This window comes from Oryctolagus cuniculus, chromosome 4 (genome assembly GCF_051225735.1).
Source record: "Oryctolagus cuniculus isolate XC-2025 breed Fujian yellow rabbit chromosome 4, ASM5122573v1, whole genome shotgun sequence".
NCBI classification, from domain to species: domain Eukaryota; kingdom Metazoa; phylum Chordata; class Mammalia; order Lagomorpha; family Leporidae; genus Oryctolagus; species Oryctolagus cuniculus.
In genome coordinates, this window is record NC_142870.1 from 32,095,606 (window position 1) to 32,123,594 (window position 27,989).

At 38.2% G+C, this 27,989-nt stretch overlaps 1 protein-coding gene and 1 long non-coding RNA gene across 2 annotated transcripts in view; one reads left to right on the forward strand and one right to left on the reverse strand.

The window, feature by feature from the left end:
• The window catches only part of NRIP1 (nuclear receptor interacting protein 1), a 54,928-nt gene that overhangs the window by 8,548 nt on the left and 18,391 nt on the right, over positions 1–27,989 (forward strand). The window lies entirely within an intron of this gene.
• Positions 51–27,980, reverse strand: LOC138849256 (uncharacterized). Its single transcript, XR_016232372.1, has 3 exons — positions 21,326–27,980; positions 20,567–20,646; positions 51–20,316 (listed from the first exon to the last, which is right to left on the reverse strand). It is a non-coding gene; the product is annotated as an uncharacterized LOC138849256 (long non-coding RNA).

Below are 27,989 nucleotides of genomic sequence, written 5' to 3' on the forward strand. Positions count from 1 at the left end.
AACAAAAAAGCGGATGATAATTCAGTATTCTGAGAGAAGTCTCAACCTCATGGACCTCCTAACTAGGTCATAGGAACCCGCTGGCTCTCTGGACCACACTGTGAAAACTGCTGCTTAAAGGAATTAACTTGTTTAAAGACCACAAAATATTCTGTACTTCTATTTCAACAATGTTGTAATCTAGATTTTGTTTGTAGATTATGTTTTTAAAAAAAATTTATGAAGCTTATCATGTTACCCACCCTTCTATTAATGTCTAGACATAGAATGTGCTGGAACTTTACCATTGTTGTCTTGGCAGCTGTGAGACAGAGAGATGCTTACTCGAGGAGAAGTCATTTTATTTGTGGATACGCAGTAAGGTCGTTCTTAGTTGTGCCCTGTCAGTAACCCTGGCTTTCAAGTCATAGCCCTTTTTACAATGTGTGAACCTCCAAATGTTGCTCCAGTGATGATTCTCCCTGCTCTGGGTTTTAGAGGTTTAGTCATTTTCTCAGAATAAAGTGGGCATCTTCCTTGAGGGGAGTGAATTAGCTTCCCTTTGAGTTTTCCTTCTTCTCTCCTTTGTGTGACCTTCCCCTCTACTTGCCTCAACCTGATCCCTGATGCTGGCGCTCCTTTTCTGAGAGTACAGTCTGCTCTCTGGCAGATATTTTCTTGGCCCTAGTGACTTCTGTTCTTTTTCACTCCCTACCCTCATACTTTGGCTGATACTCTGTTAAATTCTTTCTGAGGTCTTAGCAGGACAGTCAGTCTCCAGGGTATTTGACGACTCTTCAAATTACACAGCACTAGGTCTTCCCTGAGAGTTCTGGGAATGTATAGTGTACCTTTCAGCTGGATGGGAATACCAAGATGGATGCTAGTTCAGTCTCTTGATTCACTAACAGCTGAATATTCTTTTACCTCGTTTTATTGTGTGATGATGTCATGGGGTTAGCTGGAATTAGTATCATCATGAGTGATAATCTAGAAGCACAAAGCCAGTAGAATGCTGAGGAGTTTTTATTTTTTAATTCTGTGTCCTAAACACCGTAGGCACTCAATAAATGTTTACTGAGTTAATTTTTTTCTCATTAGTGTTAGATGAAACTCTTAGCTCCAGCAACCACTCCATGATTTAAACCAGAAGTCTCTCCCTTATAGCCAGGAGAAATAAGCCATCACACTGCTCTGCAAGAGTGTATGCTATTGTCTTGAGAAGTACAAGCTTTACCTAATAACTTAATGAAGATTGATATTCAAAATGTATAAAATTCAGATTTCAAACAGGCTCCCATTCTGTCTCTCTTCCATACCTTTATAGGAGTTACTGATATTCTTGAAACTTTGTATATTTCAACAGTGTTTTACAAACCTAGGCTGGAGACACAAGAATTGTTCTGATTTAATGGTTACTATTCAATAACACACACCTTTATAGAACTTTAAGTATTTATGCTTCACAAATTGCTTTCTGAATATTCAAACCAACCTTCTTGGGTTCAGCGATGTCTTTTTCTTCAATTTTTCTTGCCCCCACCCTCTCTTGACCATGATTTTTTGTGTGTGTGTAACTGGACTACACGGTCTTGTCTTTTCTAAGCCATCAACAACTCCACAGCTTCTGTTTTTGTTTTCTAGTATGCTTCTAATCATACTATTGCCTACAAACCTTCCACTTCCACTGCCCACCAGATAAAGGCCATCTCCTTGGCATGACCTTGATTCCAAGTCCTTGGTCCCACTTGCATTTCCAGCCTAATCTCTGTCACTTTGGGACTATCTCCCTTCCTGTATCACAGTCAGTTCTTCCCTGCCTTGGAGTGCTATTTTGGTAGCCCAGATTGGCTGCCACTCCCTTGTGCCTGGAGAATCCGTACTGATTCCTTTAACTACTGCTGACCACCACCTACACATACACACGTGAAGTAGAAACAATAGTTACAGCCAACTCTGTGTTCCTAGAGCACTTCCTGCATATTTCAGTCATAGCACTTAATGCAATATGTACTTTTACTCCTTTCCCCCTGGTGACTAAAGAAGAAATTCACATCTGCTGTATACACTCTTGTTTTTATCCATTCACTAGGCATTTAACTTTTTTCTTGTCTTTTTCAAGAAAGCAGATCCTGAATTCAGGTGCGTAAAAGTGTGGCTGTTGTTGCTCAGTATTTATCTTGAATTTATTTGATCTTTTTATAAAAGACTAATTTGCAGCCTATTGTACCTTAATTATCTCCATACTTCACATTAATACTCAAATTTAGAATCAGTCATTACATACCTGATATCTGATAATGACAAACCATCATTTAGATGCAGACATTGATTTTAGGACATTGCATTTTAAGTATTATAGCTGTTCATTGTTTGCTGAGAACTAGGACTGTTTTGTCTTTTTGTTGTTGTTCTAGAATAGTGATTTTAAAACTTGTCTACAGTAGCTACTAAATTAATTTTGAGGCCATTGCTAGGAAAGTATCTTAACCTATTTTTCTTGCTGTAACAAAATACTTAAGATCTACTAACTAATAAAGAAGGGAAATTCATTTATCTTATGGTTCTGGAGTCTGGGAGGTTCCAGAGCGTGGTGCCAGCATCTGCTAGACGTCTGATGAGGACCTTCTTGCTGCATCATAGCATGGCAGACAGAAGAAGTACGCCAGCTCAGACTGTCTTCCTTTTTTATAAGCCCCACCTTCATGACTTCAGCTAATCTTAGTTACCTCCAAAGGGCCTCATCTGCAAACACCACTGTCATATGAATTTGGGGATTAAGTTTCCAGTTGCATGAATTTCAAAACCATAGCAACTCTCCACAAGCATTAATACTTTCTCATAGTCCTTGTATTGGAAATGTTAAAACCCAATCATAAAATGTCATGCTAATTTCTTAAAACATTACTTTATCTTATTTTGGTTATGTTTATTTTCCACTTGTCTAATGATTTTCCCCCTTCTCTTAACAGCCTGTTCCCTCATGTTAGGAAGGAGGAATGTAGTAAACACGTGGTATAACTTACCTATGTCAGTTTCAGTAGGCTATATGCAATGTCCATGAAGTGACTTAATCAGCTCATAGCTTATTTTTTTTTAAATAAGATTTTTTGAGATTAATGTTACGGAAATATATCCCTAGTGTAGCATGTCACTACTACAAGTCTAAAAGATACAAGTAGAGGTTAAAATTTGCATTTACTACACTAAAATATGGTCGTGAAATAATAATTCTTTAATAAGCACATGGAAGGGTTGTTTACTTTTGAGAACTAATAGCTGCCCCATCCTTTGTGATCACTTGTTTACATAATTTGTTATGAAAGAATGCTTCGAGGTGAACCATCTCTCCAGAATGCTTGTGATTTGTGCTGTTTCGCTTGGGAAGGGTTAATAGAAGAAAACATCCTGTCAAAGACCTTGTTTTTAATTTTGCTTCTCACACTGGCACAGATCCTGCTAAGAGCAGCCCAGATTAGTTCAGAAAACCTTTGAAGAGATTTAAGATGTCCTTCAGCCAGTTTGAAGGTTTTTGTCTTGCAAATCCAGTACAAGGGCGCCTGCAGGCATCTCGACCCTTGCTGTGCTGCTGATGCAGCTCAAGGTCACACTAACCCGCCCTGTGACATTCAACAACAAAAAAAAATTATGCGGTGAAACTGCTTCAGCATTCAGCCAACCAACAACTTCCTTCGTGAGGAACTCAGGAAGAAGTCTTTTTCCCCCCTCTTTTTCTTTTTTTGGGGGCTCTGTGAATTTTTGCTGTAGGAAATAATCCCGGATTTCTGGTGTGTGTGATGACAAGGTCATTTCTTAATTAGAACACATGTAAAGAACAAAGCTAAATGGCTTCAAAACAGCTTTGTAGTTGATGGAGAGGATTTAAATTATTTAAAGAGATAGTCACCCATGTATGATGGAAGCTGAATTTTAAAGGCATTAACTCTTTCATTCCTGTCTGCTTCTGCTTCTTTGGAATTCCTTGTCTGACTTTAGAGAGTCGATTGACTTATTATTTGCTTATTATTTGCTTATTTTTGCAAAAGGGTAAAAAACATAATTTATAAATAAAATTTTGGCTAAACTTTTAAGGAAGTTTTCGTCCATGTCATTTATTTCTTGGAAATTTTATCAAATAGCTTAAGTTAGGAACCAGAGATTCCCTGTACACTTTTCCTTCTGGCAACTATGATTTATTTATAATGTGTGGGAGAGGGGTGAGTATAGTGCTTTTTTATGGCCTTGCCTTCTCTTTCTCATTCTTACCCATTTATGCTGTAGAGGTCTGGTGAAGTGATTTACCCCTGCATCTTTAGAAACTACAGCACATACTCAGGTTTCTCAACTTGCAAAATATTAGTATAGAAGACGTGTTTTTTTTCTAAGGAAAAAATTATTTTGAAATAGTCTTTTAAGAGAGTTGTTTCTGAACTTACATGACATCCTAAGGCACGGTGAAACCATGTCCTTAAACACATGATGGCCATCCTGGATTTGCTCTCCTTTGAGGGACTTGTTTCCCAGTGTAATTCCTCCCTCGTTGCCTGGAGCGACAAGTACCAGGTACATCAGTTGGATGGAGACCAAGTGAGTTGGCTTGCTCTCTATTCTGGAGCCTTAATGCACATCACCTTTGCAGGATTGAAGCAGAATAATCTAAAAGAGTGATTTTGTGGTTGACGTTTACATATTTATGTTATATATCGCAGTTATTTCTTTATACACAAAAATCACATCATGTGACTTCAGTATTATGATATTAGCAAAAGAGTTTTCTTAGATTTCGCAAGCAGTTGCTTTTTCAAATAGAGTTTTCCTTGTAAAAGGTGACTGAGATAGAATTAGGGCAGGTACTTTACAAAATGGATAGTATTTTAAATGTGATTATCAAAAGTGAGATTTTGGATTTTGCTTGTCACACTTAAAACATTGAAGTTTGAGGGTATAATATGTATAATATACAGATTTTGTAAGAAGAATTTAGAATTAACTAGATTTACTGTTCTGAAGGATTTTCTTCCTGTCAAAAAGCAATTTCTTTGGGTCCATGAAAGAAAGAGTATGTATACATTAAGATAGATATCTTTAGGAATGAGTATTTTAAAACATTTCAGCTTTGCAGAAAGAAAGTGTTGGAGGGGAAATCTCTATGCAAGGAAGTAGTTGGTGTGATTCAGTGCATCCTGCCCTTGCCTGGAGTCTAGTATGCCCTCAATGTTATGTATGACCCCAGCTCACCTGCTAGTAATTTCTAATTTACTGTCCTAATTCATCGATTTGTTATCACTAATTGTTCTTCATTTACTTCTGTGTAGTTTCCAGTACCTAAAGGGTTGAAAGGTTGCTGTAATTGGCACCCGCAGCTGCTCTTTCTTTTGACAGGGGATAATTTTGCAGCCTATGCTTTGTGTGACAGCTGCCTAATTGGGCATTCTCCCCTTGTAGCAAGCCTGCCTCCTCCAGCCTCCCTGCTGACAAATGGTGGTGGATTATAGATGAGGACACGCTGACCCATTCGACCTTGCTGAGACAGCGGGGAGGGGCCTCCTGCTACTTGAGGGAAGCTTTAGGTCATTTAGAGGACAAGGTCATGAGCCAGGTGGAGAAATGACATGATATCACATGACAGTAGCCTGATGACATGGTCAGTGTGTCAAGGACAAATGCATCAGTATTGATTAAACATTATTGCAATACTTCATTGAATCGCTAGTATTTCTTAATTATTCCTACTGATTTTTTAAAGAAGAGAGTACATAATAAAACCTGTATTTTCACTGTGCTAAGGCAATGATTTACATGAAAGCAGAGCTGATTTAGAAAGTCTCCTAAGAAGTTTCTTGAATTATTTAGATTATTTTGTTATAATTATTATGTAGTTTGCACTCCTTTGACTATTAACACGTACCAAGAGTTGTTTGAAAATTAAGGCACGTGACTTAAGATGAGGTAATGTGTGATATTAAAAATATTTAACAACTTCTGGTATCACCCTACTCGTTGATTGGCATACTTTTTCATATTTTGAGTAAAGGAAAAATAAACCAACTGAAAATACCTGAATGAAAGGAACCTCAGAATTCTAGATTTATGAGATCAAAAGTATAACATTGCACTGCTGTAATTATAAAGTGTTAAAGTGCTTTTTAAAACATTTTTGAGACCTGCGACTGTTTTTAAGTAGATGGGATTATACTTAATGTAAACACTTAAAGGTAAATGGAAATCTCATGAACAAATTTTCATATTATTTCTGCATGCTTTTCTTGAAGAACAAGACTTGAGCTATTCTGATAGATTTTTAAGTGTGAAATCTTAAGAATCTGTTGAGTTTATTAACCCTATGTGATTACTAAAAAGTGAGTTCATGTAAACTACACTGGATAGTACAATTTAGAAAAAAGATCTTGCTTTAAAAGCGTTGAACAGTTCAGTGCAGAGAATACTGATCATAATTCTCGTTTCTGGAAAAACAATTGTTATTGGATGCTATTGGATTTAAGACCTCGGTTCAACAGGAGGTAATTTTATACCGCTGAGATAAAGAAAAAAATCCACAAGGAGTGGTAAACTGTGATGAATTATTTCACTGGAGTAGACATGTCTGTATTTTCATGGCACCTGCGTGTGTGTGAGTATGTTTAATTTTGACTGAGCTGTGCATGTGTTTAGCTGCTCTCAAACCCTGACTCAGGCTTGGTGGAGGTTTAATCCTGTGCCCTTGTACACGTATACTTGATTAGTAGTTGTGGTTATCTCAGCAGAAGATATACCGCCCTCCTCCTTGTATTGGTCGGGACCTGGGCATTGGGGAGTCAAAGCAAAGGAGAAAGAAAAGAGATTTTTACATTAGTATTCTATGAAAGCCTTACTGTCTGCAGAACAAATTGATTGCTCCGGTGTACCTGTGCTTGGCACCACTGCTGTGAAAGAAAGGTAGGGCTGTAATCTGTTTTATTGTATTACATATTGTGACACTCCAGGAATATTTAACATGTACTCTTTCTATGGTTCATGCTGTAAGTCCTAACTAAAGAAAGGGGAAATAAATGAATGAAAAGTATGCAAGAGCAATGGGCTACAGCTTTGTTTACTTCAGTCCAGGAGAGTTCATTCAAATAAGACAATTTTGCTGAAAGCGTCACTGGGAACATAACCTGATTGATAACGAAACCCTACAAAGTGCTCTGAGGCACTAATCGGCTTCACTGCTTGAAGTGTTTCGGACAGAGATGAAATTCAAGCTAATATTTTACAATTTTAACCACAGAATGAGAGACGCATGCGGTGTTATGGACATAATTAGTTTGGGAAATTACATTATTTTTCATTACATCATATTATTAAAGGTCTTATGTGGCATGGAGGATAGGAAGAAGATTTTCATTCAAAAAAGATACGAACTGTATCATCTTAAACTATGTTAAGGAAATTAAGAAATGTGTTATTTACTTTAGTCTTTCACTAGTTTGATTTGTATAAACCTTGTACTGTTTGATTTCTCTTGTAGGAAAAGAAATTGCAGTGTTTATTGTCAATATTTTTTTTCTTAAATTCTGTGAATGTTTTGCAGATAGATACTTGAAGTATACGGTTTGGGAATTGCTTAGTATGGACTGAGTGTTTTCATATTTTACAAAATGTGAAATCTCTGTGATTAGAGTTTGAACCTTGCCATTTTCAAGCATTCTTGAAATGTGGGTGTAGCTGCACTTTTAAAGTTGTATGTAAATCTGTACTGTAAGGGGAAAGAAGAGTCCCTCTTGTCCAAGCTTATTGCCACATGTGACCTGGCAGGTGCCCTTTGCCACCGCTGTTCCCATCCTGATCCCTCAATTATAATCACAGCACTTGATTAAAAAAAAAATAGGAAGCAGAACAGCTCATTCAAATACAGTGATGGAATTAAAGTTCTGTTCCATTGTTTGCTTCCATATTCTTGAAATATATTACTTTACAAAATTTTTTAGGTTACATTTCACTTCCATTAAAGTATGTGTGTATAATTTGTTGTATATACTGATTATGTATTATAAAGACGTCTTGATGCAGATTCTTGTAAGCTATGACATTGGTCTAGACTTGCTCACAGATACTTACATGGAAAATGGGCACGTGGAGAAGCATTTTTAAGCATATGTTAATTACAAATATATCAGATCCTGACATAAAACAGTGATTGAAATTATTTATTTTAGATCATGTTATCAGTAAAGGAAATGAGATGTTTGAAAGAACTTTTGAACTACATGACAAAATTAAGATTATTAAATGTTTTTGATATAATGTAGTTATCATATTTATTAGTATTGCATTTATACACATAGTTGTGTGGGAGATTTTTCTTACTGAAAAAAAAAAGGATCAGAAAACATACAGGAAAAATAAACCTTAGAACTAAGAATCAGAATGTTTTAATTTTCCAAAATGAAGAATCTTACAACTTTTTTTAGTTTTATTTTAGTTTTTAATTTTATGATTACCTTACAGTTTTTGAAAAATTTGAAATCTTTTATTCATTCAGAAGAAATACTTTGGCACACTTTTTTTTTTTTTTTAAAGATTATTTATTTGAAAGGCAGAGTTACACAGAGAGAGAAGGAGAGACAGAGAGAGAGAGAGGTCTTCCATCCGCTGGTGCATTCCCCAATTGGCCGCGATGGCCGGAGCTGTGTCGATCCAAAGCCAGGGGCCAGGAGCTTCTTCTGGGTCTCCCACGTGGGTGCAGGGGCCCAAGGACTTAGGCCATCTTCCACTGCTTTCCCAGGACATAGCAGAGAGCTAGATCGGAAATGGAATAGCCAGGACTTGAACTGGTGCCCATATAGGATGCTGGCACTGCAAGCAGTGGCTTTACTTGCTGCGCCACGGCGCTGGCCCCAGCCATAGATTTAATAGTTAACCAAATAATACAGACAAAATAACAGTGTGGGGTGAAATACCAAATAGAGAACATTGATATTTATATTTTATTTTCTTGTTCTTTTAGTTCTTTTTGGTCAAATAGCTTGTTTTTAAAAGACAGGACTGTGTTTTGTTTACCAAAGTTTCTACAGTGTAGCATTGTACCTGAGGTGTAATAGCTGCTCAATCAATATTTGTTGACTATTTAGGCAAATTATCTAGAAAATCCAAGAAAATTGTATGCTTACTTTAGTCAGATCTAGATACTTTAAATTATGGAGAAAACCAAATTTGACACGTTGTAGTGACGGGTAATTTATGCCATGAAATAGGTGACACTTCTTTAATCTCAGTTAATGAGCAGACCTTCTTCATTGTTTTGTATACTACTTTAGCTAGGCTCAGACTGGAGTTCTACAGTAATAGGAACCATAGAAATTAGTTAATATGAAAGGTTCATTTCCCTGAAAAGAATACTGGGTTTTAGACAAGTTGTTACTTAGCCACTATTGTAAAACTGTTTAGTTCCTGAGCAGGACTAAAACATAAATTGGCTCGCTTTTTAATTTTTTTTTCTTACAGGAACAACTCTGTTTAATTAATGCTTCTAAAATAATAGTTTTTATGTCAATATTAGCCAAATTTGATATTTGTAATCATAGTAAAATCTAATTTATAAGCAGTAGAGTGTAAATCACAGCAAACTGATATTGTGCATGTGTGTATTGCCTATGTGTACCTTTCTTGGATTCCTTTCTGTGAGTGTAGGCCCAGTATATGTGTTTTTTTTTTCTATCAAGGATGGGTGACTAAGTATTGGGTATCACCAAGAAAGATATAAAAAATTCAGAAAACTTTATCTATTAAATTATAGGGTCTGTATTGGGATAAATTTGTGAATAGTATCATTTTGTTGATATTTAATCCTATGGTAGTGTTTTCTGTAATAATACAGTCATTGCTAGGCCAAGAAAGTAGACAACCAATTGAAACAATGGAGACTACCAAGGGAGAATCCTAGGTAGGCCTCACCTCATTCATGGATAATTGAATGCTGAAGTGTGAAATTTGAGTAATGTTTTTAATTCATATTGCTCATGGAGAGATTAGACTTCCGGAAGTGAAGTTGGAGTTTACATGTATGTCTCAGCAGTACATGTCAGGTGGGTATCCATCTTAAAGACTGAGGAAGTCCATTCAAAAACCCAATGCCTAGTTCAACGGGCTAACACAACTAGCCCTGAGCAGAGATCTGTGACTAAATTTTATTTCCAAGGTAGAAATAAACAAGGAACAAGACACACTGTCAGAAAGCCGAATTGATCAAACATAAAAGCAGTGGGGATATGACTTGGAGACTTGGCTGTCTAACACTCCCGAGTAAGTGTGTAAGTTGTAGTGGTGGCAGGTAAGCTACTTCTAACCCTTTCCCTCTTATAAGACCAAAAAGAATTCCCTGATCTGGCTCTTTAGTTCAGCAGTTGGGTGAAGTTCACAAACAAATTACTGAACTTTGTTGTGGTATAGCGTGTGAAACTGCTGCCTTCAATGTCACTGTCTCAGACAGAGGCCTATTTGAATCCCTGCTGCTCCACTTCCAATTCAGTTCCCTGCTAAAGGCCTGGGAAGAGCAGCAGGTGGCCCAAGTGTTTGGACCACTGCCACCCATGTGGGAGACCCTGATGAAGCTCCTGGCTCTAACTGCAGCCTGGCCCAGCCTTAGCCATTGCAGCCATTTGGAGAATGAATCAGCAGATGGAAGACTCTTTTCTGTTTTTTCCACTCTCTCTATAACTCCAACTTTCAAGTAAATAAGTAAATACATTTTTTAAAAAATTACCAATCCCCTCTAAACCACACTTTCTGCATCTGCAAAATCAGGATTGTAATATCCATCAGGTTATCCATATATCCATAGGTTATCATGGGGATGAAATGAGAAGACACATGCATAGTGCCTGGAACATTTTATATATATGGTCATTATTCTTTTGAGGAGTTTGTAGGAAGCCTATTAGACTTGTTTAGGTAACCATAATGTGATATAGTAAAGCTCTTTGGTTATTTCAAGTCAGAGCTACGACTTTTCCATCTTTTATATGTAGTATGGTACTCTAAATCTTCATTCCTATTTTTTACCTATTAATTTATTCTCAGATTATAATCTGAGAAATGATCAATGACTTTAATCTGATTCTCCCAAAGTATATATTCTTTTTTTTTTTTTTTTTTTTTTTTTTTTTGACAGGCAGAGTGGACAGTGAGAGAGACAGAAAGGTCCTCCTTTTGCCGTTCACCCTCCAATGGCTGCCACGGCCAGTGTGCCGCGGCCGGCGCACCACGCTGATCTGAAGCCAGGAGCCAGGTGCTTCTCCTGGTCTCCCATGCGGGTGCAAGGCCCAAGCACTTGGGCTATCCTCCACTGCACTCCCGGGCCATAACAGAGGGCTGGCCTGGAAGAGGGGCAACCGGGACAGAATCCGGCACCCCAACTGGGACTAGAACCCGCTGTGCTGGCACCGCAAGGTGGAGGATGGAGGATTAGCCTATTGAGCCGCGGCGCTGGCCCCAAAGTATATATTCTTGATCTGTTATGTTATTGGCTTTCTTAATATATGTTTCAAAAGCTGTGCTTAATTTTCAATGACTGCCTTTCCACCTAGAAGTGTAAAATGTCTTTTTGAAGATTTGTTTATATATCTATGTATTATTTATTTAATTTGACAGGCTATGTGACATGGATAGCAGTGGAGAGAGAGAGAGACAGAAATTGGTTCACCCCTTGATTGGCTGCAAGATCAAGAGCTGGTCTAAGCTGAAACCAGGAGCCTGGAACTCCATCTATGTCTCCCACGTGGGTGGCAGGGGCCCAAGTAGTTGGACCACATCTGCTGCTTTCCCAGACACATTAACAGGGAGCTGAATGGGAAGTGGAGCAGCCAGGACTCACACCAACGCTCTGAAATGGGATGCTGGTGTTCCAAGTGGCAGCTCAACCCACTGTGCCACAACATCAGTCTCTGTAAAATGTCTTAAGTAAATCATGATTCTCACTTTAGAAATATAGTAAAAAACAGATAAGGTAAACCTTTCTCAAGATGCCACTCAGTTTCATTATTTTTTTTCTCTTTTTAATTAAAAAGTTTCTGGGCAATTGCAGATTTTTTTTTCTTTCTGAGGATCTTTATTTGGGAGACTGCGGTGATCTGTGTAAGTGTGAATGCCAGATGAATTGCAGTTGCTCCATTGTTTTCTCTGGAAGGCTGGAGAGGGAGGAATATTCAGGATGCCTTATGATTTGGTCTGAATTGAAATAAAAGTTTACTTTTTAATAGAGAGCATTTGTAATTTTAGATGAAGTAAGCTTGTTACTTGAAAATAAGGATTTTCAGTTATATTATAAACATGTTATTTAGTGTACATGGTAATTGTGTTTGTATTTTCTATTTTTTTTTCTGCATGTGAAGGTATACTGTCAGTTGTTTCCTAGTATTGTGTGTGTGTATAAGTATATAGGAGGGTATTTTAGAAACTTCATGCAAAAATGGAATTAAAAGATAAGTTCATTTTGTTGCAGAAATTTGATGTGTGTAAAGTTCTTTTTATAATATGCATTTTCCATGAGCTTTCTGAAGACCCTCTCTTAAATCATTATTCAGACAGAAGCTAGGAATATGTATGAACATGTATTTGTTCAGCAAGAATTCGCTATCTCAGATGTACCCATGGTAAGCAACATAGAAACAGTCCTTGTCCATGGACCAGTGATTACAGGGTATTGCTAGAGGACAGGTTATAAGCAAGTGTAAAAAAGCAGTGAAGCATCAGCGCTCTGGCGTCACGTGTAAAGCTGTCGCCTGCAGTGCCAGCATCACATATGGGCACTGGTTCAAGTTCTAGCTGCTCCACTTTCAATCCAGCTCTCTGATACAGCCTGGGAAAGCAGTAGAAGATGGCCCAAGTCCTTGGGCCCCTGCACCCACATGGGAGACCCAGAAGAAGCACCTGGCTCCTGGCCTCGGTTCGGAGCAGCTCTGGCCTTAGTGGCCATTTCGGGGGTGAACCAATGGAAGGAAGACCTTTCTCTCTGTCTCTCTCTCTCTCACTGTCTAACTCTGCCTGTCAAGAAAAAAAAAAAAAAAAAAAAAAAACACTAGGAGAAATTTATTTTAGAAGGTGACATATAAGCTGAGTTGAAGAGGTTGGCTATTTAGCTGGCCATGAGTTGAACCAAAGGAGCTTTTCAGAAAGAGGAGAAAACATAGAGGCCTGAGGGCAGGAAAGCACTACCTGAGTTCTAGGACTGAAGGAATTTCTTTGTAGCTAGTGCTGTGCTGTCCATTACAGTAGCCATGAGCCATCTGTATAAAATAGACGCGAACTTGGAGGTGTAAACCATCTCAAGGAATTTCATATTGAGTTCATGTTAATAGCTTGGTATTTTGATAAATTGGTTTAAATATACTGAATTATTTTTACTTTAAACTATTAAAACCATGACTACTAGAGAATTTAAAAATTATATTCATGGCTCTCTCCAGTTCTGTTGGACATCACCTGATGAGCAAGGGACTACATGACATGAGATAAGATTGGTGAGAGTCACTGGAACCAGTTAATGCTGGGGCTTCTAGACTGTAGAGAGGAAGTAAGACTTTCTTCTAAGTGCAACAAAAACTATTATGCATTTTTAGCCATGGGATTTGTCTTGTACAAAGAGCATTGGCTACAGTTTTGAGACTGTTGGATAGGGGCGAATTAGGAAACTAGTACAATAATGTACACATAGAGCTAAATCAATTAACAAAACAGTTGTCAAATAGTTATGTAAAAATATTGTCTCTGTAATTATCAGTGAGTTTCTTGAACTTATTTGATAGAAATTCTTAAGTTACAGATATAGGCTTTGGTCAAGGTTTATATGTATCACTGCTTCATCCATATTCATGGAATATTACAATTCTTACAAAATTAAATCTCTGCCATCCTCCCAGAACACTGTAATTTGTAGAACTAGTAATATTTTAAAATAATAAAATAGCTTTGAAGATTTGAAAGACTTTTTACAAAGCTGCAAGATTTCTTAATACTTCGGGGTTCCAGTAATGATTTGATGATTTGTTGGAAGCTGTTGACATGGATCTCACAGGACTATACATATATTTCTTAGGAGACTTCCATCTCAGATTTAAGAAACTTTATCATCCATTCCAACCTCTGATCCTCTGAACTGTTCTCTGCAGTAGGATTTGTTCTCTGTTTTGTAAGTGAAGAAACTGGGATTGAATAAATTAAGCAAGCTGTCCAAGTTAATACTGGTAGTCAGTGACATACTGTAGGCTAAAATTCAGATCTTTCAGGTACATATTGGAATTTCTGCTTATCTAATTGCTCCTTTTATGTACTGTCCCTCTTTTTTTCCTTTTATGTATGTATTTATATGCATATAAAATAAACTTTCCATTTGTTTTTGTTTGGTTGACACTTTACTTGTAGAACCACCCTTTAATTTGCATGAAATTAGAGTAATTACTTGGCTTTTTATTATTACTTACACAACTCTGAAATGGTACAAAGTTTTCTGGGCCAGCTGTGTTCCGAAACTATCACATGAAAAGTACAAGAAATAAACAATCCATCAGTTTAAATTACACCCATTCTAAATTGTGTGATACCTTTTGCCATGCTGTTCTGTCCCACCCACAACGTGAGTTACTCTTTTATCCATTGTATTCAGGCTGTGTATGCTACCTGCTTGATAGGTACTTTGTAGCCATCTTAGTTGTCAGATCACTGTCACAGTGTAGAGCTTGTGTTCAAGTAAACTTTATTTTACTTAATTATGTCCCCCAAAAACAAAAGTAGTGATGTTGGGAATCCCAATTTGCCAAGGAAGTTATAAAGTTCTCCCTTTAAGTGGAAAATCTGTACTTAATAATAAAAAAACATAATGTGATGAGATTGCTAAAACCTGTTATATCATTAATCTCTTACTGGTGCCTGATTTATAAGTTAAACTTCATCATAAGTATGTATGTATAGGAGAGATTATATGTAGGATTCAGTACTACCCATGCTTTCAGGCATCCACTGGGGGTCTTGAGACATACCTCCGATGGATGAGGAGGGACTACTATATTTTGTATAGTACTGAAAAAACTCAAGACATGTCAGTATGGTTTAAGTTGTTTTGCTTTGTTTTCACTTTAGAGGGAAAAATAAGACTTACCTGCTATAAAATTTGTTTTTACTTATGAGTATTTAAAGCATACTAGTCATACGCTAAATGCTTTGAATACTTTATTTCATTAAATCTTTTTTATAGCCCTGTTAAGAATGTGTTATTATCCCCAGAGTGTCAGAAAAGTTGTAAGGATCTGAACTAAGATTCAGAGGCCTGACTACCTGACTCCAGAGCTGGACCTGTTAGTTTCAGTATCTCTGTTGTGCAGTAGTCACACTTGTCAACAATATTTTTCACTGTAAAAAGCAAAGATCATTTGGAATTCTAATCAAAAGTTACAGTTTTTAAAAAATCATGTCCTTAGTGCAATTAACATTGATTCATGTCTAATCACTAACAAGGTTGATCGTTTTTTGGTAAACTTAGCAATTTTATTTGTTCTAGTTAGTTGGAAAATAAGAAAAAATATCAGGTAGTACTCAAGGATTAAAGTCTGGGAGTTTGTTTTTAATTCTTATTTTCATAAGCCAAAGGAGAAAGAAATCAATAGAATATATGACTATAGGCCGGCGCCGCAGCTCACTAGGCTAATCCTCTGCCTTCAGTGCCGGCACCCTAGGTTCTAGTCCCGGTTGCTCCTCTTCCAGTCCAGCTCTCTGCTGTGGCCCGGGAGTGCAGGGGAGGATGGCCCAAGTGCTTGGGCCCTGCACCTGCATGGGAGACCAGGAGGAAGCATCTGGCTCCTGGCTTCGGATCGGCGCAGTGCGCCGGTCATAGTGGCCATTTGAGGGGGTGAATCAACAGAAGGAAGACCTTTCTCTGTCTCTCTTTCTCACTGTCTAACTCTGCATGTCAAAAAAAAAAAATATATATATGACTATAATATGTGGTTCTACTTTAGATTTTAGATTCTATTAGGAGTCAGAAATACCAGATACTTCGTATGTGATACTACTAAATAGGAAATTAAAACATTCACGGTAAGTAATGCAGCTTACTTCAGTTCCCACATACGGTTTGTTTTAGGATAGGAAAGATGCTATGCTAGGTAGTATAAGATTTTTTTTTAATAATTTTTTTTATTTGACGGGCACTGGCCCTGGTAGTATAAAATTATACTAAACCATGGGGCCCGCACTATGTTGTAGCAGGTAAAGCTGCCATCTACAGTGCTGGCATCCCATACAGGCGCCAATTTGAGTCCCAGCTGTTCCACTTCCAATCCAGCTCTCTGCTATGGTCTGGGAAAGCAGTAGAAGATGGCCCAAGTCCTTGGGCCCCTGCATGTATGTGAGAGACCTGAAGGAAGCTCCTGATTCCAGGCTTTGGATAGGTGCAGCTGCAGATGTGGCCATCTGAGGAGTGAACCAGCGGGTGGAAGATCTCTCTCTCTCTGTCTCTCTGACTCTGCCTCTCTGTAACTCTGCCTTTCAAATAAATAATCTTTAAAAAAAAAAAGTCATGCTAAGACAATTATATGAATCATGATATATACCTAGTATAGGTATGAGTAACACAAAGGGGTAAAGTGAATCAACATTTCCTGAGGACCTCCTTTGTTACATATTGCATCTACTGTCATCTTTAATCTTTTCAACTTACCAATTAGGTAAGTTGGTTTTCTATAAATTAAATTGAGGTTTAAGCAGATTTTCCCAACACTTCATAACAAGTGAATGAGCCCCAGTGTTAACATTCTTCATGGTATCTTTTAGAAATTAAAATGGAAGGAGTTTTTGATCATAGAAATTGTTGGAAGGTATAAAAGAAGCTCTTTCAGAAATGGACTATGGAAAACCCAACTTTTATGTTTTCTTTATTTTGAATTGTTGAAATTGACATCTGGTTGCTTGGAGGGGTGTCTAGTCCTGTAAGTACCAACATAGTAAAACACTTCATGACTCCAGTATAGGAGGTTTTTTCTCAACTCCCAATTTTTTAAACTACTTGTCTCAGTTATAGTTTGTTTCTTCCAGTCATCTTTTGTCTGCAGGTTCATCACTGACAGCACAAAGGTAGTAAATACAATACAGAATACTAGGATTTCTCTTTGCAGTAGTAGAAGTAACTTGTAACTAAAAACGGATGATTTAACAGATTTTTAAGAAGATATAAACATTCGTATCTCTTCTCAGTCATAATTTTGCTGAAATTTGACTAGTATTGGCTGATGACCATTCTTTTCAAATTATGTAGTAAAAAGTAGAAATTCAAGACGAAGTCTTATTGTGCTCCAATATGTAGATTTTGATGTGTGCATATATAATAATAATGTGTGTTTTAATATAATTTTGTTCTCCACTTTGCTGGTTATACAGAACTCCACTGAACCTTTGTGATTTTGAACATGTATTCCAACTGATTCTACTTCATAATGGTTATGCTGTTAAATAATATATTCGAAAGAAAACTGTTTAGAAATTTAAGGGCTCTTTAGTATCCTGCATACTTTCTTAGCATATTGAAGGAGTGATTTTTTTTCTCCCCTTTGTGTCAGTCTTCCTGAAAATATCCCTGCAGTATATGTGCTTTGCAGAGTGGAGGGGAGACATCTTGTAGCAAACACATGTTCGCATTCGGACTTACTTAGAGAAAAATTGTAATTTTTTTGTTTTGAAAGTTTGAATCATTTTCTCTTATAAATAGATTGCAGAAGTTTATCATTTATCAACTATTTCCATCAGTGTGTTATAAAGCATACTCACTGATTGTGTTTAAATTATTTAAGTGATATCCTTGCCTTTGTGGTTTATTTCAAAAGTAAACCAATTTTCTGTAGGCTCTGTAAGATACAGAGAATAGAGAAGACAGTGTTGGTTTTCAGACAAGAGAGAAAAAGGGAGAAATTCTTTAAGGAAGAGTGACTGTTTAATCCTGGATGAGGTTTCTTGCCATCTCAGATGTAGATGAACAATTTAGTCACATCTCCATTTTGGTACATCTTTGTCACACATCCAGGCTCTAAGAATTTTGTGGGGAGAGTAAATGAAACAGTGACAACTTTGTTTCCTTACATTTCTTCTTTTCTATAGGTGAGTATATTAATTTCTTTATTCCATTCACTCTTTGAAAACCTGATATTGCTTATGCAAACACTTTTTCTTTTGATCCATGATAATAATCTCTGAAACTCAACTACAGAAAAATCTGGAGTGACACTTTTAAAGGTTTTCCTCTTTTATGGGTAAAAAGACAGATGAAATAAAACACTTTATTCCATCTGGAGAGGGAATGAGTGTACCCTTAATGCCTGAAAGAATCATTATCCTAAAAGATGGAGCAGAGAAAGAAAAGTAATTAGATCTAGGTGTACTAAGAACATTCTCAAGAAAGCCTTTAAAATAAAGGGGTATAATAACTAAACCCCGGGGAAATGCAGTATAATCTTGAAGAGGAGCTGAGCCTTCTGCTTTTAAGTGAGGCACCAAGAAACACAAAACATACCCACTTTTTGTTTCCTTAGTAACTCTCAAGGCCCCAAAGTTCTGAGAGTTGGTCCACCCTGCCGGATTTAGTCTTTTTTCTTGAACCTATCCAGGTTCTTTTAATAAGAGATGTGTTTTGTGATACACAGTCAAGAATTGAGTAAGAAGTAGTTGGAGAGCTACAGCAATGGAAACTTCTGCCTCTTCTTCTAGATTATTCCATCATGGCATCATTATTGATACTTTCTTTTTTGACAGTTGTAGGAGTATTTTGTGCTAGGTCAGTAATCTAGGACCAGGACCAATCAAAGCTTGCAAAGAATTGAAGACATGTGGAAACCCAGTAGTGTAGAGTAGTAAAAGAAAGAGGAGAAACTCATAGAATGTCTTAGTACAGCTAACTTTGTCTGATCCAGTGTATCCCTTTTTCTTTAACTGATGCAAGATAATCACTCACCTTCACTAATGAACTCTGATTGAAGGCACTGTTTGATCACTTGCCCATTTTCTGTTAAAAATGGACATAGTGCGGGCGCTCCCCAGCCTTTAATAAAAAAATTTTAAAAATAAAAAAAAATGGGCATAGTTTGCTGGGGAAGGTAGATGTTAGTTGAATCAAGATCCCTTTATCAAATATTTTGCTATCTAGCCCTCTCAGAAACAATAATCTGCTCCTAGTTTGCTAGCCAACTTCAATATAACCAGTCAACCACACTTTCTGCTACTTTTCACACTAATAATTCATTTTCTGTATCTACTTACACATACAGCTTGAATATCAGTTTCTTCTTTAAGATTTTGTCACCTCTCATCTGATTCTTGCCATTGCTCTGTGGTTTGGGCCCTTAACTTATAATTAAAATACATACCGTGTAGATCATATGTTGGGTAAAGATATTTCCTCTAAGTTTGCCTCATTCATTCTTTATAAGGGTTCTCTTGACCTTGCTCAAGGTGAGTCATCTAGGGTTTGGACAACCATAGTGCAATTGGGTATTAATTCTTACTCTTACATTGCATAAAGGTAACCCTTACTCCTTCCCACCCCTATCCTCTATTCTTAACATATGGAGTGTAGCCTTCACGTCAGTATTAGGAGCCTTATAGTTCTGAATGTCAAGAGTGTTCATGAATAGGACATGTAGAATACTTTAACATTTAAGAATTAAAAGATGAAAAAAAAAAAAAAAAGAACAAACTATCCAACAAGAAGGAAGGGAGAAGGCAAGAAGAGAGAACAGAGGACTGGAAGGAAAAAAATGTGTACATCTGACCTGGAGCAGCTCTAAGGCTAGTTCCACTAGCATTGTGATGGGAACTCACTGGATGATTGTGTATCCAATTCTGAGATATTATAAAGTATTAATAGTAAACATTTGTTGTCATCTTAGCACAATTACAATGAAAGCAAGGAAGTAGGTTGAGTGTACTCTTTCATAGTTCTTTTTCTTTATTAATAGGAAGACCAATATTTTGTTTTAGTTTCTACATGAAAACAATAATGAGTCATCTTTTATCCTAATGGTCGTAGTCTGAATTGCCCTCTTTGAATATGAGAAACTGTTCTTAATACCAGAAAATTTTAAGCTCCACCCCTACCTACACATACACACAGAATATTTATGTTCATATATATTCAGTAAATTCAGAGTGAAACTGGCTGACTAGTATATTAAAAGTAGACTTTTAATATAGAGGGAAAGTGATAAAAGACGGTTTGAACTGTAAAGTTCTTCAACATCAGTAAGTTTCACACAGCTGCGGGGATAACTTGACGAAAGGACATGTTCAGCCAGATGGCCTGTGCTGGCCTCCTTCCCATTCCTGCAAAAGATATGTTATTCACTCCCAGGGTAGCTCAGGGAAAGAGCTGATTATGGAATTAGAACAACCAATGTCCAATTAACCCCTGTTTTGGTCAGTGTTTCCTACACAGTTTGGATAATTGGCATACTTTAGTTTTGTCAAGGGAGGTAGCTGGTTAGTGCAGGCCCCTGGAAATAAGAAATCTGAAATTCTGTTATCAGCTCTGCCCCTGCAGACTCTTCAGTATGACCTTGGACATCTTATTTACCTCTTTGTGGCATTAGTTTTCCCATTGGAAAACTGGAGATACATGTTGCTCTTTGACCACACATGAAGTAAACAAAGGTTCTGTAGGAAAAGAGAAAATGATGTTGATGTTTACATAGTTTGTTAAAATCATGCATCAAAAAGTGCAGTTTGTCTTACATGCTGTCATTGAAGTGTCTTAGGAATGATATGATTCCACAGAACAGAAGCTCCCTTGGTGAAGTGCAAGTACAGGGAGACTTAAAAAAAAAAAGCAAAAAACAAAAAACAAAAAACATTTATTTGAAAGGCAGAGTTACAGAGATCTTCTGTCCTCTGGTTCACTTCCCAGATGGCCAGGACGGCCAGAGTTGGGCCAGTCTGAAGACAGGAACTACAAGCTTCTTCCAGGTCTCCCCCATGGGTGCAGGGGCCCAAGCACTTGGGCCAGCTCTCGCTGTTTTTCCCAAGCTGTTAGCAGGGAGCTGGATCAGAAGTGGAGCAGCCAGGACTCGGGGCACTGCAGGTGGCAGCTTTACCCGCTACACCACAGCTGCAGCCCGTGGGAGACTTAATAGAAGTGGCCAGCGGGCTCTTGAGGAACACAGCAAGAGGAGTGTTCTGTACCTTTGTGAGACAGGAAAGCTGTTAGAGAGCTCCTTGCCATCTCTTGTCTTTCTCATTTGGCCCTCTTCATCTCCGCTTCTCTTTAGGTACCTACTGCATTCTTTCCTCTCAGCATACTAACTTTTATATACTGATCTGTGAAATGTAAGCTTACCACAAGATGAAGTGTTTTTGGTCTGTGTCTGAATCCCAGATCCAAAGAGAGGAAATAACTGGTCCAGTTTGGTCAGATTCCAGATATTGGCCTATTCACTTGTGGTAAAGAACAGATTCTTTAGAAAAAGATCTAGGGAAAAAAGAAATGATGGACATCTTTTGTATATGAAATTACTGCTTTTAATAAACTTATTCTGCCGGCGCCGCGGCTCACTAGGCTAATCTTTCGCCTTGCGGCGCCAGCACACCAGGTTCTAGTCCCAGTCGGGGCGCCGGATCCTGTCCCAGTTGCCCCTCTTTCAGGCCAGCTCTCTGCTGTGGCCAGGGAGTGCAGTGGAGGATGGCCCAGGTCCTCGGGCCCTGTACCCCATGGGAGACCAGGAGTAGCACCTGGCTCCTGCCATCAGATCAGTGCGGCGGCCATTGGAGGGTGAACCAATGGCAAAGGAAGACCTTTCTTTCTGTCTCTCTCTCTCACTGTCCACTCTGCCTGTCAAAAAAAAAAAAAAAAAAAAAAGAATAATAGAATAGTTAACATCAAGTGCTTTGAAAATGCTAGGGATTATATTAAAGTTTTACATATATTTTTCATTTCATAGAATGGTGTTATTAAGTAGATATTATTAGTATTCCCCTATTACAGCTAAGGAAGCTGAATGGGTAAGGAAATTGACCTGCTGAATTGCAAAATTGGAAATCCAGAGGTTATGCTCTAAACCACTGTGCTTTGTGATCTTTCCAATAAAAACAAAAGATTTACAATTGCAGATTCAAGATTTTAGAGTAGAAAAAGAAATCCCAAATTCTGAAAGTGCTGTGAAAGTATTTGCTGTGCCAAATGTTTTTGAATCTATTTTTGTTACAGTCAATTTAATATAACAGGAAAGGCTGGAATTCAGGCGAACTTGATTTAATTTTGGATCAGCTACTTATTAGACAGTTAACCAATCACTCAGTGGTTCTGAGGTTTTGTGCCCTTGTTTGGTAAAAGGTGAATGAGGATAAATTATATATTAACCAACTCCATGAAGAGAATCAAAGAAAATGTGTCCTGGTATTTTTGCTTGAGGACAAGGTATGACTTAAAGCACCTATGAAAAAATGGGGCTTTTTAATGACTCCTATACTTGGTAGGAGTCAACAGTCTGGCAAAGAGCTCCCAGGATTTTAATTTTTTTTTCAGTTGGAGGGTAGTCACTGTTTATTATCATACCAGATTACAAAAATATGGTAAATACCATCATTGATCCTTTTAAGAAACCTGTTGATCTGATCCTCCCTGTTGTCAACGTTGCTGCCTTCTGAAAGATGGGTGGTCTTTTTCTTCATCCCACCTCAGGGAGAAGTTAGTATGAAAGATTGCATGAAGTTATTTGCTTCCTTGAAGGAAGTGTTTTCCAACAGTCTAGGTCTTATGAATCATATCCTGCATGCAAATGATGCCATAGTTATCAAGAGTTTGAGCAGTCGTGGTGTTATCTATTCACCTCTTTCTGATTTTGTTATAGCCACACATACAAATTAATTCATTTACTACAGATTCAGGTACATCCATACAGTGTATGGTTCTACAGTCCTCAGCCTGTTCACTAAAGCCTTACTGAGCTGAGCAAAAGTACTATTGGAAATCTGGCAAAGGCAGAAAAGCTGCCACACTTTCAGACCCTGGGACTCACGTCGTAGATGAAGAAGTTAGGAGCTTTTCTTGCCATCCTTTCCATTCGAGTTTCGCTTTGGTATATCTGCCTGTGTTCCTTATGATAGTGATTAGCTTTTTCATGACACAAGCTTCCTCCTTGCCTTTTCAAATCATCATTTTGGGAAACTGCTTTCTCAGGCACTTGGTCTTTGGCTCTGCAAAATCCCTGTGCCCTTTTTTTTTTTTTTAAGGGTTTCTTTCCCAGCAGGAACCTTCTCTTACTTTTCAGCAACTTTCATGGATCCAGCTGGAAAAGAGGCTTTTAAAAAAATTATTTGGGGAGACAGAAAGTGGAAGACAGTATGGAGATACCTCAGAAATCTAAACGTAGACCTACCAGCCATCCCACTCCTGGAAATTTATTCAAACCAAAAGAAATCAGCATATGAAAAGACTTATCTGTACCCCCATGTTCATTGCAGCACAATTCACAATAGCTAAGAGATGGAATCAACGTTGATGTCCATCAACTGATGATTGGATAAAGAAATTATGGTGTATATATACACTATGGAGTACTACTCAGCTGTAAAAAGAAAAATGAAATCCTCTCTTTTGCAACAAGATGGATGCAACTGGAAACCATTATACTTAATGAAACAAGCCAGTCCCAAAAAGACAGTTACCCTATATTTACCCTGATCCAAGATAACTAATAGAGTACCTACAATGTAATGTACGGGAGTGAAATGGACATTTTGAGATTCGATGATTATTTACAGCTCCTGTCTCTTCTGTTGGGGAACAGTTTTTTTCTTCATACTGTTTGTTGAACTCTTACTTAATGTAGGGTTAACTTTATGATCATTAAGTAAACTGAAAGTAGATCTTTGTAAAAATTAAGAGTGAGAATGGGAAAGGGAGAAGGAAGAAAGATTGGAGCATGGGCGGAGGGAAGGTAGGGTGGGAAGTGTCAATATGTACCTAAATCTGTATATATGAAATACATGAAATACATAACTTAAATAAAATTTAAAAAGAGAGTATTTGGTGCAGAGATTGACACCTCTTGGAATGCTTGAATTTCATATTAGAGTGCCTAGGTTTGAGTTGCCACCCGACTTAGATTCCAACTTCCTGTTAATGTGCATTCTAGGAGGTAGCAGGAGGTGGCTGAAATAGTTGGATCCCTGACTCCCCCTCGAGGACTCAGACCTGAGTTCTAGGCTTCAGTTTGGCCCAGCCCCAGCTGTTGTAGGCTTTTGGAGAATGAATCCTCTGTTCAAAAAATCACTCTCCACTAAAAACTTAAACACATTTACATTTTTTCAAAAAAAGGAAAACATGTGCTGTGTGCTTTTTTTTGTTAAGGTTAATTTATTCATTTGAAAGAGTTACAGAGAGGAAGGAGCTTCTTCCTAGTCTCTCAAGTGGGTGCAGGGGCCCAAGGACTTGGGCCATCCTCCACTGCTTTCCCAGGCCATAGCAGAGAGCTGGATCAGAAGTGGAGCAGCTGGCACTCAAATGGGTGCTCATATGGGAAGTTGGCACTTTAGAAGGCAGCTTTACCTGCGACGCCACAGCACTGGCCCCATGAGAACATGTGGTCTTACCTGCTGGCTTATTCCCAAAATTCTCAAAACAGCCTAGGCTAGGCCAGGCCGAAGCCAGGAGCTGAGAACTCAATCCAGGTATCCCACATGGGTGTTAAGAAGTCAACTACTTGAGCCATTCCCACTGCCTCTTGGGTCTGGTGCTAGAGCAGATGAACCTAAGTATTCCAGCGTGGGATATGGGTGTCCTAAATGGCATCTTATCAACTAGGCCAAATGCCCACCCCCAAGAAGATGTTATATTCTATTTTGGGCAGTGAAGAATTTGTAAAGAATCAAGTCTTTGCAGTACCTACCACAGACTTAAGCCCAGAACTGTCTGTCTTTGTTAGAATCTTCACAGAGCCACATTATGAATGATATAACATTTAGCTTTTACACATTTATGAATGAAAAACCTTGCCCAAAGTTCAGTAGTTGATAAATGAAAGAGCCAGAAATTGAACCCAGACCAGTTTTGTGTGATTTGATAGAATCTATCACCCAAGTGCTTTGGCATATAGTGATTATCTACTTGGATGATAACTTTTTTAAATGGGCATGAAGAAACAGTTTCACAAGTGTTGTTGACAGTTCAGGGGGAAAAAAACCCATTTATTTCTTAAAGACTTAGTTTCCGAGCCAGCACTGTGGTGTAGCAGGTAAAGCCACCGCCTGCAGTGCTGGCATCCCATATGGGCACCCATTCAAGTTCCGGCTGCTCCACTTCTGATCCAGCTCTCTGCTATGGCCTGAGAAAGCAGTTGAAGGTGGCCCAAGTCCTTGGGCCCCTGCAGCTGCATGGGAGAAGCTCCTGGCTCCTGGCTTCAAATTAGAGCCACTCCAGCTGTTATGGCTAACTGGCAGTTCACCAGCGGATAGAAGACCTCTCTTTGTGTAACTCTGACTTTCAAATAAATAAATAAATCTTAAAAAAAAGAAAGACTTAGGTTCCCATGATTAGTTATTTCTTAGAATGAGTTTGATTTGTCTGATTTTGGGGAATAAATCTTTCATCATGATATTTCCTTTTTTAAAATATTTATTTATTTGAAAGTCAGTTACACACAGAGAGAAGGAGAAGCAGAAAGAGAGAGAGGTCTTCCATCCGCTGATTCACTCTTCAGTTGGCCACAAGGGTCAAAGTTGCACCAATCCGAAGACAGGAGCCAGGAATGTCTTCTGGTTCTCCCATGCAGGATGTCTGCACTGCAGGCGGCGGCTTTACCCACTACACCACAGTGCCGCCCCCACTTCTTTCATAATACATCTCCAACCAAAAAGATGTTTTGAGTAATTTTATTTTTTAGTTTTTAATTTTTTTAAGATTTATTTATTTATTTGAAAGAGTTACATAGAGGAGAGAAAGCGATATCTTCCAAATGCTGGTTCACTCCCCAGTTGGCCACAATGGCTGGAGCTGCACCGATCCGATCCAAAGCCAGGAGCCAGGCACTTCTTCCAGGTCTCCCACGCAGGTGCAGGGGCGCAAGGACTTGGGCCATCTTCCACTGCTTTCCCAGGCCATAGCAGAGAGCTGGTTCGGAAGTGTAGCAGCTGGGTCTCGATCTGGCACCCATATGTGATGCCGGCACCCCAGACCAGGGCTTTAACCCTCTGCGCCACAGCACTAGCCCCTTGAGTAACGTTTTAATATTAAATGGGTTTTAAGTATTATCCTCTGGGGGGGGGAGATAATTTGAAAAGAAAGTGTGATAAAAATGCCTGATACTACCAGTATTTTGAAATACATGCTCATTTTTTAAAAATCATTTTGTTTGCTTGAAAGGCAGAGTTGCAGAGAGGGAGAGATAGGAGGAAAGAGAGAAAGAGAAATCTTCCATCTGCTAGTTTACCCCCCAAACTACTGCAATGGCCAGGGGTGGGCCAGGCAAAACTAGGAGCCAGAAACTCCATCTGGGTCTTCCATGTGGTTGATAGGTGCCTAATCACTCCAACCGTCTTCTGCTGCCCTCCCAGTCCCGGTGGCAGGGAACTGATTGAAAGAGGAGCAGCCAGGACTTGAACTGGCACTCACAGTGGATGACAACATTGCGGGCAGCTTAACTTGCTGTGTGCCACAATGCTGGCCTCCACATACTTGTTCTTGTTAGGTTTGCAAACCAGAATTTACTAACCTTGACTGGGGAGAGAATAATTGAAGGAAACTAAATCAATCTGATTAGTTCTTTATAAACAGATGTTAAAGATCATCTCATATAAACTTTAAAATCTTCTAAAAATATGAATGTATTTAAATGTTTAAATCTTGTGTTTTCCTACCAGAAAACTAGTTGTACATATTTTTCAAACTCATATAACTTCCTGTGTAGGATAGAGTATTATTTAATCTGTAATTTTGTATTACCTTATATTGAGGGTGGAAAGATGTCTCTAATTGGTTAGTAAGCATCATAAATAACATTATTGTTATCACTTGAAATTGTAAGGTGCCTTAAAATTATGACAGCCTGACCTCATTTTACAGACTCTGCCTCCAAGAAGTTGACTTGCTGTATGTTTTTACTGGAATGCTACACTCTGCCAGGTGCTGGGGTTAGGGTGTAAGGATAAAAAAGAAATCATTCTCACCCCTAAGAAATTTGCACTCTAGTTGGGAGCCAGGAATTAATAAACCAAAGTACAGCTTTATTCATGAGGTGATTCAAAGATCTTAGTGTTGTAGAATCACAGAAATGAAAAGCTGTCCCCACCGTGGATTTCAGGGAAGGCTGCCTCTGAGTTCCTGGTGCTTTGGCAAGGACCATGTGTGGTCGATCTATGCCTGCTGTGGACCTAGCATGCCTTAGACCTGGACAGCAGCAAAGCTGGATCTTGGAAAGCAGTTACTGAGACTGTTACGTCAAACACTTGGTTTTGTGCACAGATGGACACAAGAGAGGTCAGGGGAATGTACGCATAGCATTGCTGGAATAGAAATGAAACCATTTAAGGTTAGCAGCCTACTGATGATATGCTAGTGCGTTTATCTGCCTAATTGAAGGACATTTGAAAGTTACCTAAAGACATATTGTGCATATACTGATCTTTTTGTCCATTAATCTTCTGGAAAGGGACCCTTTCAGGCTTGTTGACACCTTCCCTTTACAGATGTCATCACCATTATGTGGGTGCATGGATTATGCTTGTGGTAGCATTTTTCTTCTGCAGACTGACTAGAACTAGAGCTTTCAATCTAGAAATCTTTGTGTTCTGGGCCAGTTCTGGGAAGTGTATATCATATAATGCTTAGTATTTCTAGAAAAATCAAATCAAAATTCTTGATTCATTCATAGCCAGTATAGCCATAGCATTTTTTCTTAAGGAGCCAATAAAGCAGAACATATTTATTAATTTATAAAGGATTTATCTAAAAAAGGTTTTACTAGTACCTTTTGTATCTAGTTATCTATTTGTTTTTTTTTCTTTTT